Genomic DNA, 15,182 nt, shown 5'->3' on the forward strand with positions numbered 1-15,182 from the left:
TCCCATTAATTCCTAGGATCTTATTTTTGACAATGCTTTCAGTACAGCTTGAACAATTTCCTTTTTTATTACTAGCTCTTTTTCTTTTTTCCTTTAACATGTGTTTCCATTTTATTCACAGCAGATAATAGTTGCTCAGGAAAAAGCATGAAGATACTATGAACCCTGCATCTTTTTCTATCATTTGGGTTTTGAACAAAAAGAAAACTGTATCTGTTTTTCCTCTTTGAAATCACACGTTGAGAAAAAGAACAAAACCAAATGGAACTCACAGCCATAAAGCCAACTTGACTCACAATGACCCCTAACTGGGTTTCCAAAGACCTAAACTGTAACAGGAGGAGACTGCCTGTATTTCTTCTATGGAGCAGCTGGTAGAGTCCAACCACTGACCAACAGGGGAGCAGTCCAACACATTACCCAGGCTCCTCTTTTTAAAAACCTTAACTAAAAATAAAAAAACAACAATGAGAGAAGATTCTAGAGGTAACTGGGGTACTTGCAGCCTGAGTTGCAGTTATGGCCCCAAAACTTTCTAGCTGGCAAAATTCTGAAACTCCTTGGTACAGGATGCCATGGAGCCCCGCTAGTCCCAGGCATCAAAGGTGGCCTTGGGAGAGTTTGAGAAAGGCATTTAAAAGCTTGGGCCCCTCTGAGTTTGGACCTTGGGCCCTGCTGTCTGCCCAGGTCTAAGGGCAGCACTTCCTCCTTGCTGGCCGGGAAGTCGGTGATGTCAGAGCTGTGGAAGAGGGGCTGGCACACAGCAAGGGCTCTAGAAACGCTTATGGTCATCTCGAGGATGCCACTGATGGGTGTCGTCATGCTGGAACTGGGGCACATCATCGTGACTTTTCAAGATATTTTCTGTTGGCAGCTTCCTTCCCCGAAGTGCTTGTAGATAAATTCGCGGGCCTGCTGGTGCAATTCTGCACCAGCCAATCTGCTCGACGAAGTTAGCGATGCCAATGGCGCTGCTGGGGTCCAACTGCTGCACCAGGACGTCGCTCCAGGCACACACGACACTGTCAATCTGGTACATGACAGTGCCGTTCATGACATGCAGCATGCACATCTCGCCCATGGAGATTGGAGGCCATGGAGGCAAACTTGATGAGGCCTCCATGACCTTGGGGTGGATGGCTCCAATGGTTACCACCTTGATGTCTTGCTCCAGAAGCCTGCTGGTGAACATGGCCTTGAAGATGGGGGCTGGACGAGGCCAGCACCACCTTATGGGCCATGAACTGGCTCATCCTCGTACTTGACCTGCAGTGTGACATTGCCCAGCTGCTGGCAGAGCTGCTACTCATTCATGATGCCAAAGGCCTGCTTGGTGTGCTCCTCAAGCGTGTAGCTGAAGGTGTGGTTGCCATGCTGGAGGGGTTCACCTCGGCCTTACACTCGGTGATGGACGCGTACATCACCCATCCCTTGCCGCCTTGGGGCACTGTGACTGCAGGGCCAGGAATCTGCTGGGGACCCTTGCCCCGCTAGGCCTGGTGCCGGCTGCATGAGGCTCCTGGTGACGAGGGACAACAGCACTGCTGGCACTCAGGGCCCCGCCATGGCCGCGCTCGGGCTCCGCCTCCGCCGCCTGGGCCCTGCGCCTTCTTAGTGGCTCTTGTTCGTTCAAGTGCTACTTCCTGGAATTTTTCAGTGTCAATCAATTCTTTTTTATTCAATGACTGTGTATTTCATCCTCTTCTTTTGACGCTTCCTGGATCACTCAAGATTTTTCCATAGTGTGTTTCTGTATTGTAACTTGAGGCTTCCATTTTTCGGGTCTTTCAGTTTGAGAAATGCTAAATGATTTCTTTCTTTATTTTCCAAATCCAGCTCTTTGGCACATCCCATTATAATATTTAATTTTTCTTCTCAGGCTACCCTTTGAAATCTTGTGTTCATCTCTTTTACTTCTGCATTTCTTCCCCTTGTTCTGGTTTCTTGACACTCTAGTGTAAATTTCATAGTCTCTACTGACATTGGTTTTGTTTTTTTCTTTTTTTCTCTGTTTAAGCTATTAGAGGGATGCATTTTTTCTTTTTTCTTTTAAAGAGGATATCATCAGCCTGGCGACAAAAGCAATTATTTGTAAGACAGTAAAAATTCTGAGAAATGTTTGTATAGATTGAAACTCTCATACATTGTAAGTGGGAATATAAAATTGTGCCAAACACTATGGATAGCAATTTTTACTTCCTTAAAAAGTTGAAAATAGAAATATCTATTTGCCCAGCAGTCACAGTACTAAGTAAGTATCCTAAAACAATAATAGGAGCAACAAGAACAAGTATACATGCATGTTCACTGCAGAATTCTTTATCATAGTAAAGAGATGTAAGTAATACACATAGCCACACAGTTGAATAGGTAAACAAACTATGGTATATACACACAATGAAATATTTTGAAACCCTAAAGAATAGCGAAGAATTCTCAAAATACCACATACCATGTATGAATCTAGAAGACACTGTGGTGATAAGAACTAATAGTGTATAAATACAAAATCCACTATTATAAAAGGTAAAGAAACAGAGTAGGGTGAAAATTAATGCAACAAACTTGGATAAAAATTATCTGGCAATGATATTTCAGACAAAGATATAACTAAAGTTTAAAAAAATTATATAGTACCTCCACAAGGAAAAGAGTGATTACCCAATCCCAAAATAAGCAAAAGATATGAAATGACTCTTCATAAGGAAGAACATTCAGATAGCCAGTAGATACTTTTCCTATTAATTCCAACACCACTTTTACTGCTCTGCTGGGTCAAAATCCATTCCAATAGCTCAGAGATCACACAAAAGCATACTCACAATCATGGGGCTAATTAGGGAAGACAATAGGCTATAACTGAGGTCAATAGTAGGATCCAATCAGTTAGGAGAGTGCCTAAAATGTGCTTGCAGGGACCTCAGCCTTCAGTTTCATGTCTTTAGTCCAGTGTTACAAAACTGCTAGTCTTGCTAAATCATGCCTCTCTCTCCAGCCCCAACCCCACCTGCACTCCTCCAACAAACTTGGACAAAGGCTCTTAGCTCGGGTTCCATGACGTTAGCAGTCTCAAAGTCAGAACTGTCTCATGTCAAGTTTCTATTTCTCTGCTCTGACTGCTCCAGTTCCTGTAGGCCTAGATCTGAGTGTTACAGGAATCACTGGCCCCAAAAGATATGCATTCTACATACTCTGTTGCTTCTTTGATGGTGGTAAGATTTCCAAGATCTTCCTCTGAATCTGCTTAACTTAGTGTGATGTATAGCCAATACCTTTGTGGACAGATTAACACATCCTATTTGCATATTCTTAACCGTCCACATTGGAAAGTCAAAGTCGATGGCTAGAAAAGTAATTTTGAACAATAAACCATTAACACCACAAGTGGCTTGCTGAAAATGAAGACGATTTGAAGCACTTGTTGCAGAAGATCAAGAAATTCAGCCTTCAATATGGATTGCATCTCAATGTCAAGAAAACAAAGATTTGTACCACTGGACTGATAGGCAATATCATGATGGATGGAGAAGATACTGAAATTGTCAACAACTTTATCTTGCTTGGATCAACATCCTTAGGACAAGTGGTCAGAAAATAAGGATATGTATTTCACTGGGAAAGTCTGCAGTTTAGGGACCTCTCCATATTATTAAGGAGTAACAATTTCAGTTTGAATACAAAGATATGTCTGATTCAGGGCATATTCTTTCCAGTCACTTGCTATGCATCTGAAAGCTGGACAGTGAAAAAGATGTGGAAAGATGAATTGATGCCTTTGAGCTATGTATGGTGGTGGAGAAGACACAGAACATTCCATGGTCACAAGAACAAACAGATATGTCTTAGAGAGTGTGTAGGCAGAGTGTTCTTTGGAGGCAGGAATGATGAGGCTTCACTTCACATACTTTGGACATATTACTAGGAGAAGCTATTCCTTGGAGGAGGACATGATGTTGGGAAGGGTGGAGGGTCAACAAAGGAGAAGACCCTCAACCAGGTGAATTGATGCAGTGGCTGCTGCAATGGGTTCTTGTGTGTCAGGAAGCGTGAGGATGGCACAGGGTAGAACAGGATTCAGATCTTTTGTTCATAGGGTTGCTATGAGTAGTATTCCACTCAATGGCACCTAACAACAACAAACACACATTGCAATACTAAAAGATGGTACAGGCAAAATCTTGAATGATCCTCAAAGTATTGAAAGAAGATGGATAAAATACACAAAGTCTCTGTGCCAAAAAGAATTGGATGACATTGAAAAATTTTAAGAAATACCAGATGGTCAAGAACCAATGGTGATTAAAGAAGACATTCAAGGTGAATTGAAGATATTATAAAAATTAAAACCCCAGGAATTGATGAGGTATCAATTGAAATGTCTCAAAAAACACATGAAACCCTAGATGTGCTCACCAAGCAGTGCCATAAAATTTACCAGTCTAACTGACTGGAAGAGATCCATATTTATTTCTATACCCCAAAACAGTGATCCAACATAATGTGGAAATCACCAAATATTATCATTAATATCACATGCAAGTAAAATATTTCTGAAGATTGTTAGAAAATGACTCACATAGTATATCAACAGATAATTGCCAGAAATTCAGGCTGGATATAATTTCTGATGACAGATGAATTTTGGCTGAAAGCAGAGAATATCAGAAGGCTGTTGTATTTTATTGACTATGCTAAGGCGTTTGACTGTAGATCACTACATATTACGGCTGACAATGAGAAGAATGGGAATTCCAGGATACTTACTTTTGCTCATCCCAGAACAACTAATACCTATAATAAGACACTGTTTTCTAACAAAGAAAGAGAACACTGTATGACTTAAAATCAGGAACGGTGTGTATCAGGGCTATATTCTTTCTCATACTTACTCAGACTATATGCAGAACAAATCAACCAAGAAGCTGGACTTTATGAAAAAGTATATGACATCAAAATAAGAAGAAGACTCATCAAAAATCTGTGTTAAGCAGATGACACAGCTTGGCTTGCTGAAAGTGAGGACTTCTGAAATTCTTGCTGCAGCAGTTCAAGGACCTTTGATTAACACTTTTGGCATCAGCAAGAATGAATGGAAAAAGAGGTATAGCATTGGGAAAGTTTACTTCTACATTGGGAAAGTGCTAAAGAGTAACAGCGCCAGTTGTAGACCAAGGTATGCCTGATACAAATCATAATCTTACTTTCTATGTATCTGAATGTTGATTAATGAGTATGTATAAAAGAATAATTGATGCCTTTAAGTTGTGGTGTTGGAGAAGAGCACTGAACATCCTATGAACTGCCAAAATGACAAATAAGCATTTCTTGGAGAATTTGCAGCCATGATGCTCCTTGGTGGCAAGGATAATGAAACTTTGTTTCACATACTTTGGTCAGGAAGGGCCAGTCCTTAGAAAAGGAAATCATGCTTGGAAATGTAACGGGTCAGAGAAGGATGGGAAGACCTTTAGCCAGATGGATTATAGTGACTGTAACAGCAGGCTTGAGTATATCAGAGATAATGAAAATAGCATACAAAAAAGGCAGGGTCATTTGTTCATGGAGTTGCTAGGAGTTGTAGTCAACTTGTAGTTAACAATAACAACAACTGCCCTATTAAAAATTATATAGACTTTGGAACTCTGGTGGTGTATTTCATAGTGTGTTGCACTGCTAGCCATAAAATACTTGCATTTTTAATAAGAGCTTGAAAAGAGGAACAAGAGTAATGGATGTCTTTAGAAGCAAAGATTATATCTTAATTATATTAATAAGAATGCTTGAATTTTCCACTTTAATACGTAATTTTTTTTTCCTTAAAAAATTTATGCTGGTTTATTTACAAAGTTTGAATACATTGTTTTTCATACAGGATCTTTCCCACTTCCTTCACCTCCCCCACCACCCATCTAATTTTGTGACCTTATGATTAACCCCCTCATCCCGCCCATCCTCACCCCTCTACTTCCATTTCACCCCGACGCTTGTATCCTCATTCTCTTTCTACAGTAATGGCTTTATACAGAATTTGCCCTTATGGGACCGAGTTCACTCTGCATAATGCTCTCCAGTCCCTCGCAAGTTAGGTAGTAATTTACAAAATCATTGCTCCTGTGTGCTGCATAACATACCATCAAGTGAGTGTACCATCATTTCTCAGTCCATTTTATTGTGGTTGGACACTTGGGCTGTTTCCATGTTTTCGTGATGGAGAATAATGCTCCTATGAACATTGGTGTACAAGTCTCCATTTGTGCCTCAGTTCTCACTTTCCGGGGGTATATTCCAAACAGTGGAATAGATGGGTATGGAATTTCTATATTCAGGGGTTTGGTTTTTTTGTTTTTGTGCCATTGAGTCAGATCCAGCTTGCACCGAAGGAGACTGTCCCTACATCTCCAGTAGAGTGGATTTGAATCACGGAGCTTTGGGATTGTGGTGCAGCTTCTTGCCACTAGGCCACCAGAACTCCCTTATGTTCAGCTCTTTGAGGAAATATCAAACTTTGGCCAGGATTTTGTTAGGGAATTTTGCATCTGTGTTCATGAGAGATATTGTTCCATAATTTTCTTTTATGGTAATGTCTTTGCCTGGTTTTGGTATTAAAGTTATGCTTCATGGAGCAATCACCATGAGAGTGTTCCTTCTTTTTACATTTTTTGAAATAATTTAAGACTAATTGGTGATGGTTCTCTGAATGTTTGGTAGAATTCAACCGTGAAGCCATCTGAGCCAGGACTTATTTTGTTGAGTAGTCTTTTTATTACCTACTCAAGTATTCTTTTGTGATATGTTTATTTAAGTGTTCTACATCTTCCTCAATCAGGGCGGAGGATGAATTTTAAGTAATTTGTCCTTTTCCTCTAGGTTTTAAAATTTATGAGAGTATAGCTTTTTATAATATTCCATTTTTATATATTTAATTTTAGCTGGTTCTGTTGTAATATCTCCTCTATCATTTCTTATTCGAGTTATTTGTGTCTTTCTTTTCTTTTATTAAATGTGCCAGTGGTTTCTCTATATTATTGACCCTTTCAAAGGACCAGCTCCTGGTCATGTTGATTTTTTAAATTGTTTTTTTCTTTTCTATCTCATTGATTTCAGCTGTTGTCCAGTTTCCTTTCTTCTAGAAGCTGTGGAGTCAGATTGTTTTTTGGGTTCCCACCCTTTTGATGGAGGTATTGAGTTAGGTCATTAATTTTGTTCTTTCTTCTTTTTTAATGTGTTTGCCTATTGCTATGAACTATACCTGAAGACTGTCATTATTGTTTCACAGAGGTTTTGGTACACTTTACTTTCATTTTAATTTATTTTGAGGAAATTTTCAATTGCATTTCTTTTTTCTTCTATAACTCAAATCGTGTTCTGGTAGGGTATGATTTAGTTTCCACGTAGGTGGTTTTATAAACTTTACCTTATTGATGTTAATTTCTAGTTTTATGCCATTGTGATCTGAAAAGACACTTTATATTATTTAAATGTTTTTTAATTTGCTGAGGATTGCTCTGTGTCCTAATACATGATCAGTTCTGGAGGATGTACCTTATACACTGGAGAAGAAAGTAAATTTCAGTTTTACTTGGTACAGTATGGTGAATACATCCACAAGTTTGTGTTGTCTGAATGTATAGTTTAGATCTGCATCTTTGTTAAATTTCTTTTTAGTTGATCTTTCTTTGGTATGAGTAATGTGTTAAAGTGTCTTACCAGTACTGTGGTGTGTTTATTTCTTTCTTCAAGTCTTTTAAACATTATCTTATATATTTTGAAGGTCTGTCATTTGGTGCATAGATGTTGACCAAAATTATATCTTCTTGGTCTATTGTGCCTTTTTAGAAGCAGTAGTGCCATCCACTTCCTAAAAAAGATGCCTCTGGAAACCCTATGAACTTTGATAAATGACAATAATTATAGAAAGGCTTTAGGCTTTTTGTTCATAGGGTCACTATGAGTCGTACTCGACTCGATGGCAATCAACAACAACAACGACATCGTGCCTTTAATCCTTATGTATCATCCTTCCTTATCTTCTATGGTAGTTTTTCAGAGATTAATAACTTCCATTCCTGCTTTTCAGTGGATGCCCTTTGTTTGGTATTTTTCGTTCCCGCTTTTCATTTTTAGTCTATTTTCTTGTTTCTTAGATGTGTCTCTTATATGCAACATATTGAGGGCTTTTGTTTTTACATTCATTTTGCTACTCTTTTTATCTTAATTGGTGCATTCAAGCCATTCAGACGAAGTATGATTACAGGCCATATTTTATCAGTGCCATTTGCTATGATACTTTTTTTGTTATTTCTGGTTACTATGGCCCATCAAATTTATTTTGGTGTCTCTGTGTGAAGGACTTCCCTTATAATTTCCTGTAGAGTTGGTCTTGTTTTCATAAGTTCCTTAAGCTACTGCTTTTCTGAAAATTTGCTGGGTACAGAATCTTTAGTTGGCAATTGTTTTCTTTAAACTCTTGTATATGTCATCCCTTTGTCTTCTTGCTTGCTTATTTTCTGCTGGGAAATCAGAACTTAATCTAACCGGTTCGCCTTTGTAATTGACTCTTTGTTTTTCTTGAGCTGATTCTCTCTTTTTTATTGATTTTTGGACCATTTGACTATGATTTGTAATAATATTTTTACTTTGGCGTCTAGCCTGCTTGGGCCTCCCTGAGTTTCTTGAGTGTGTATATCCTTATTCTTCATGATACCGAGCTTTCTCCTAGTACCTCTTGCACAATTTTCTCAGTGCTTTCCCTGATCTCTCATGTTTTGGAATTCTGATCATACATATATTGTTCCAGTTGATGTTATCCCACATGATTCTAATGTTTTCCTAATTTTTCTTCTCTCTCTCCTCTTTCGTTTTTTTTTTTTTCTGTCCCAATAGAGATTTTTTGTCTTCTACCTCCCTGACTCTTTTTTCTCTTTTTTTCTGTCCCTCTAGCATGTTGGAAATGTCTGTCATTTTAGTCTTGATATTTTGAATTGCATTTTCATGCATTTTTGTTAATTTCAGGACTGTGTTGGTTGTGTCCTCTCTGCCTTGTGTTATTTTTTTTCTCATTTCTTCTATCTCTTCATTTATGGTTTCAATACTTTCTCCCATATTTTGCAATTTATTCAGTATTCTCCACATGGATGTATCTCTTCTGGTTCCCTGTCTCTGGGATATTCTCTTTATCTGTGGTTTCCATTTTTCTCCCATCATTTTTATCTTCTACCATAGCTGTTCATATAAGTTGATGCCAATATATTTCTTCTACCTTCCTTTTCTAGAGTATTCATTGAGTCTGCAATATGTTCTGCTTTTCAAGAAAAAGGGGTTATTTTGGCTGTTTTTTTTTTTTAAAATTTACTATGTTTGAGGCTGCCTACTACTTTCATGACATTATGTGAAGTTTTTCTTGTTTATTAGGCTGTTTCTGTTGTGCCTGTGTAGGTTGGTAATATTGCTTTAATTTTACTTGATATCCATCAGAGAGCTGGACAATGAATAGGGATAACAGAAAAAGAATTGATGTCACTGGAAAAGAGTATTGAATATACCTTGGACTGGTAAGAGAACGAACAGATCTGTCTTGTAGAGGGTAAATCCAGGTTGCTCCTTGGAGGCAAAGATTTTGATGTTCCATCTCACATACTTTGGGCATGTTGCTAGGAAGGACCAGTTCTTGGAGAAAGACACCATGATTGGAAGGTTTGAGGGACAGCACAGGAGAGTAAGATACTGGATGAGATGAACTGACAGAGTGATTGGAGTGATAAGGGCAGGAGGGTTGGTGGCAGTGAGATTGGCTTAAGATGGGTCAGGGTTTAGAACTACTGTTCCTAGTGAACTACTGTTCACTATGTGTTACAATTGACTCCCTTACACATAACAACAGCTAATTATTTGCAGGCTAAAAATGTTCCATTTATTGGGATGGGAATCTTGCTTTTCTGTCAGTTTTTCTTGTCCTGTGCAGTTGGAAAGTTTGCCTTACCTAAAAGGTACTCTCTGGTCTGCAGCAGGGCCCTGAGGGAATCTTACGGAGGCCTGCCTTTCTTAACGTCTATTAAAACTTAAGTCTATTTCTTTTTTTTCTTTTTAAAGTCTATTTCTTTTTTTTTTAGTGCCCCCTGATTATTATCCAACTTTTATTCTTTTTTTTTTTTTTGCTGAGCAATTCAAAGTTACCCTCAACCCAAAATGAGAACAAGAATTACCACACTAATTTCCGTTTACAGTGGCCAGCACGGGATGGGGAGCTCTGGGGCATAGTCTGAAACAAGTTGTGCTGCTAAACCAAAGGCCATGCCTCTCTAGTAGTTCAAATCAACCAGCAGCTCCTTGGGACACAGATGGACAGTCTTCTTCCATGCAGTTTACTGGAGGTCAGCTGAGTCGGTTCCAACTCCATGGCAGTGAGTGTAGTGTGAGCTACAAGCTTCTTGGTCTCATTTCTCTGGTGGTCACGTTTTACTTAAGATACAAATCCCATTTGTGCCTTCCTCCAACCAGAGCCCAATTCACACCTTCTGCAGCAGTCTTCTACTCCTAGGGTCCTTCTGTTCCCTCCGGTTGCACCCAGGCCTGGCTGGATGGATAGTTAAGGCATCCTACAAAGTACTATGGAGAACTGTACTGATTGAGATTAGGCAACACCACAGCAACCCTGCTTAGTGCCAAGAAGAGTTCAGAAAATTCAGCTGCACAGGATACAAGATTACATCGTAAGCCATCAAGTTCATTCCAACTCACAGCAACCTTGCTTGACACAGCAGTGATTTCTGGGCTATTATGTTTATGGGAGCACACAGCCGGGACTTTTCTCCTGCATACTGGTACTCAATCGGACTATTCCGTTAGCAGCAGGGCTCTGAGCCGTGTGCTCCCAGCACTCCTATGGGTTACATTACTGCACAATTAAATGACAAGATAATGGAGGATGGGGCCCAAGTGTCAATCACAGCACAGGAATCTGTGTGGTGTGGTTCACTGTACTGAACAGCACATTTTCCAGTAAGGAATTACAGAGGAGATGTGGACTGGGTAAAAAAAGAGAATCTAGAGACCTTCTGATCCCTCATAAGATGTGCAAAATATGAAGAAAAAATGAGCAGAGTACTTATCTGTACTTTCCACACTAGGTACAAGCAGAGATTTTGATGTTGGTGATACTGGAGGAAAATAAAGTAGCAGCCAGCCTCTCAGGAGCTGAGACTGAATAGTCTTTGAACTAGGATCAGATGCAAAGGTAGACGGTTGTTGGAATCATCATAACTCCTTCATGAGTCAGTAGATACTTTTCACTCTGATTTATAAAGCAGTTATGTTTACCTTAGTTAGCTTAAGCAAAATAAATTACTTCTGATAACCACAAGATGAAAATAAGTAGAACTGTTAAGAGAAGTTTATTACTAAAAATAAAGCCGCTGAAGTTTTTTCTGCAGGGAAAACTGTCACCATGGGAACCTCCATGATAAGACGTGTTATCTTCTTCACTCCTCAATTGCTGCCACCTTCAATATATTTTAAATTTTAAAAAACATCCATAAGGATGAGAGTGTTGGATGTCTGATTTCTTCTTCAGTCTGAAGACTGAGCTGGGCTACACGGTGCCAGAGGCTTCAAGTGCTGCAGAGAAGTATCCACCAGGGGCTCGTGGTTCAAGAACACGGGTTGGTAAGAAGCCACAAAGTTCGCAGGCTGAAGCTCTGGGAGGTCCAAGGATCCTGGCAGAATGGCATCATTCAGATCGTCATAAAAAATCTGTCTCTGAAAGGCTTCAAAGCTCACAGCAGCATTGTCTTCCAGCAGTGCGTGGGGTAGCCGCTCATCTCCAGGTTTGCATACATCAAACTTCACCCACTGGTAATTGACACATTTTCGAGCTCCTGGACAACTCTGGATCAGGTTGTGGATTGTTGGATGTGAAAACCCAAAAAAGTCAGCTCCCGAAGGAAGCAGACTGGGCATTAACTTCTCCACAGATGAACTGATGGTCTTGAGCAGTTCTGCGTGACAAATATCTGCAGAAAAGCTGACAATGGCATTCTGGGGGTCATCTTCAGGAACAATTTCAAACTGTGGCTGCATACCCCCATCTTTGATCTGGCAGGTTTATAGACACTTCTGGTCTGGGTGCTTCATGCTGACATACATGCGAGTACTGCAGTAGCCCACAGGGTAGATGGCAACTTCATCATGGAAGCCAGGTCGGTCGGTGATGATCTTCCAGTTTGCTGTTTTCTTTGCCTTTTTCTTTTTTCTCCTTTTTGGAATTCTTCCCAAATGGCTCCTCAGCCCCAGTACTGGGTCCGGAAATGGGCCCAGCTCCCTGTACAGTTCCCACAGAGCGGGCCACACCAAACGTGAGGGGCAAACTGGAGCTGTGAGGAGGAGCTGAGGCCTGTGCCTCCCCTTCAGTGAGTGCCTGAAGCTGGAAGAGCTTCTTCAGCAAGTACCTCCTTTCTTATTTTGCTTTAAGAAATTTTTCCTCAAGACGAGCAATTTCATCACAAATAGCATTTTCAAACACCGTGTCTTTTGCTGCCTTCCGCAGCCAGAGGTACTTGAGCCGGTACTTGACGTTCTGGCTCTTCTTTGGCAGCTTTTTCATCCTGGCCTTGCCGGACTGCAGTGGGGTCCGGGGCAAGGAATCGAGGCTGCCCAACAGACTCATGGCCCAGCCCTGAGCCGGGGGCTCCGGGGCGCAGCCGGCATCGGCTCTGGCTTCATCTATTCCGCAAGAACGGGCTTCCAGGACATTCCCCACGGGGAGGCAGGCGAGATGCCCCGAATCAGAGGTGAAAGGACCCCACCAGACAGCACTTCCACCTTAAGTCTATTTCTTAAAGCCATAGGTAGTCCATGGCTCAGCCAAGAGACCAGGTTTTCTAACTGCAGCAGTTTCTCCTCACGGGAGTTTTAGGTAGCTCCCTCTCAAGCACCAGAGGTGTACCTCTGCTCTGGGAGGAGATCTCTCACCTGATTTATAAACTCCATTCCTAAAGTCTATTGTCCTGATGACTAGCCAGGTTCCTCAACTGCAGCAGTTACTCTCCAGGGGAGGTGGTGTGCCTCTGCTCTCAGTTGTGGTTTGTTTTGTTGTTGTTGTTTGTTATCTTGATTCTGAAATGGAAACCATATTGCAATCTGTATTTTTTATATTCTGCATCACGTGCTTTAAATATTCTTCACTTTCTGCAAGCAAGGTTGTGTCATCATGATACAGATGGTAGAAGAGTCTTTCTGGTGCCACATTCTTCTTCATAGAGTCCAACTTTTCAGATTGTTTGTTCAGCATCCAAATTAAATAGATACGGTAAAAAATTAAAGTCCTATTCAAATGATTGATTCTTAGTCTGTATATAAGTTCTACATGAACACATTTTGGTGCTCTTAAATTATCATTGTTGTTATTGTTGTTGTTATGTGCCATAGAGTCACTTGAGACTCATAGTAACCCCATGTACCAGAGCCCTAAACTCTGCTCTATACTGTGCCAACCTCACCATCTCTGACACACCCACTCCCATTAGTCTAATTATCAAATCGATCCATCTTGTCAAGGGTCTTCCTTTTGTGCGCTGACCCTCCACTCTCCCAAACATGATGTCCCTCTCTAAGGACTGTCCCTTCTTACAACATGTCCAAAGTATGTCAGATGAAGCTTCAGAATCCTTGACTCCAAGAAGCAGCCTGGTTTCTCCCTCGCTAGGCTGAACTTGTTTGTTCTCCCAGCAGTTCATGGTATATCCAACACTTTTCCAGCACCACAGCTCAAAAGCATTAATTCTCTTTCTATCATCCCTAATAACTGTTCAGCTCTCCAATGCATAGCATGCAATTGCAAAGACTATAGCCTGGATCAGGCACACATTAATCTCCAGCCTGATGTCATTGTTCTTTAGTACTCTGAAGAGGTCCCTGACAGCTGACTTTACCAATGCAGTTCATCTCTTGATTTCCTGGCTGCTGGTACCAAGAGTGTTGACTGTGGAGAAAAGCAAATGAAAACTGTTAACTATCTCAATCTCTTCACCATCCATCTTGATGCTGCCAATTGGCCCAGTGGTTAGAATGTTTGTTTTCTTGATGTTGAGCTTCAATCCATATTGAAGGCTGCAGTCCTTGTCCTTCTGCAGCAAGTGTTTCATGTCCACCTCAGTTTCAGCAAGCAGGGTTATGTCAGCTGCATAATGCAGATTTGTTGATGAATAACTACTCAATGTTATTAATAATTTGTTATGATCCACACAGGGGATACTGCATCTTTAAAGATGGCAAAAATGTAAAGTGTAAGTAAGAATTGTATAATTTCACCACACATTTTTATCTATATGCTGTGGAAATGATCTGATAAACTTGAATATAAGAACAAGAATGTAGCATCAAGATTGGAAGAAGTGTAGTCAACAACTTACAACATGCAGATGACCCAACTTTTTATGGTGAATGTCAAAAGGACTTGAAACACTTGTAGTCTTAAAGATCACAAACGATAGCTTTGAATATAAATTATACCTCAACATTAAGAAAACAAAAATCCTCACAGTTAGATCTGGAAACAACATGATGATAAATGTAGAACAATTGAAGTTACCAAGGATTTAATTTTATTTGTAACAACAATAAACACCCAAGGAAATAGCATTTACAAAATCAAGCAAAGTATTTCACTTGCAAGTCTGCTGTAGAAGATTTCCTTGAAGTATCAAAAAATAAAGATGCTCCTTTAAAGCGTAAGATGTTCTTGACTTGGCAAAGGTATTTTCAATAATATTACATACATTTGAAATTCAACAATGAATAAAGAAGACAAACAAAAATTGATATATTTAAATTATGGTATTGCTGAAGAAAATTTAATATAACATCAACTTCTGGGAAAACAAACAAATCCTTCTTGGAAGGAGTATAGCCAGAATGCTGCTTAAAGTGGGGATGGCAAGAGTTCATCTCTTGTACTTGAATGTGTTTTTAAGTGGAATCAGTATCTGGAGAAGACACTATAGTACATGATAAGCAAAGAAAGTCATTCTAGTAGAAATTTGCTTTAGTAGAGGCTGAGAAAACCTTTAATGAGATGAATTGACACAATGGCTACAATGTGGGCTCAAAGAAAGAAATGACTGTGGAAATGGTGCAGAACTGGGTGAGCAACTTTTTATTTTATTATACATGAGATTGCTATGTGTTGA

The 15,182-nt window shown here is 40.0% G+C and overlaps 2 pseudogenes; both read right to left on the minus strand.

The window, feature by feature from the left end:
* Positions 1 to 852: 852 nt before the first annotated feature.
* LOC102844342 lies at positions 853 to 11,457 on the minus strand (annotated as a pseudogene).
* Positions 11,458 to 11,565: 108 nt separating this feature from the next.
* Positions 11,566 to 12,661, minus strand: LOC102847866 (annotated as a pseudogene).
* Between the last annotated feature and the right edge of the window lie 2,521 nt (positions 12,662 to 15,182).

The sequence above is a fragment of the Elephantulus edwardii genome, unplaced genomic scaffold (genome assembly GCF_000299155.1).
Source record: "Elephantulus edwardii isolate Elephantulus edwardi_28Jun2011 unplaced genomic scaffold, EleEdw1.0 scaffold00067, whole genome shotgun sequence".
NCBI classification, from domain to species: domain Eukaryota; kingdom Metazoa; phylum Chordata; class Mammalia; order Macroscelidea; family Macroscelididae; genus Elephantulus; species Elephantulus edwardii.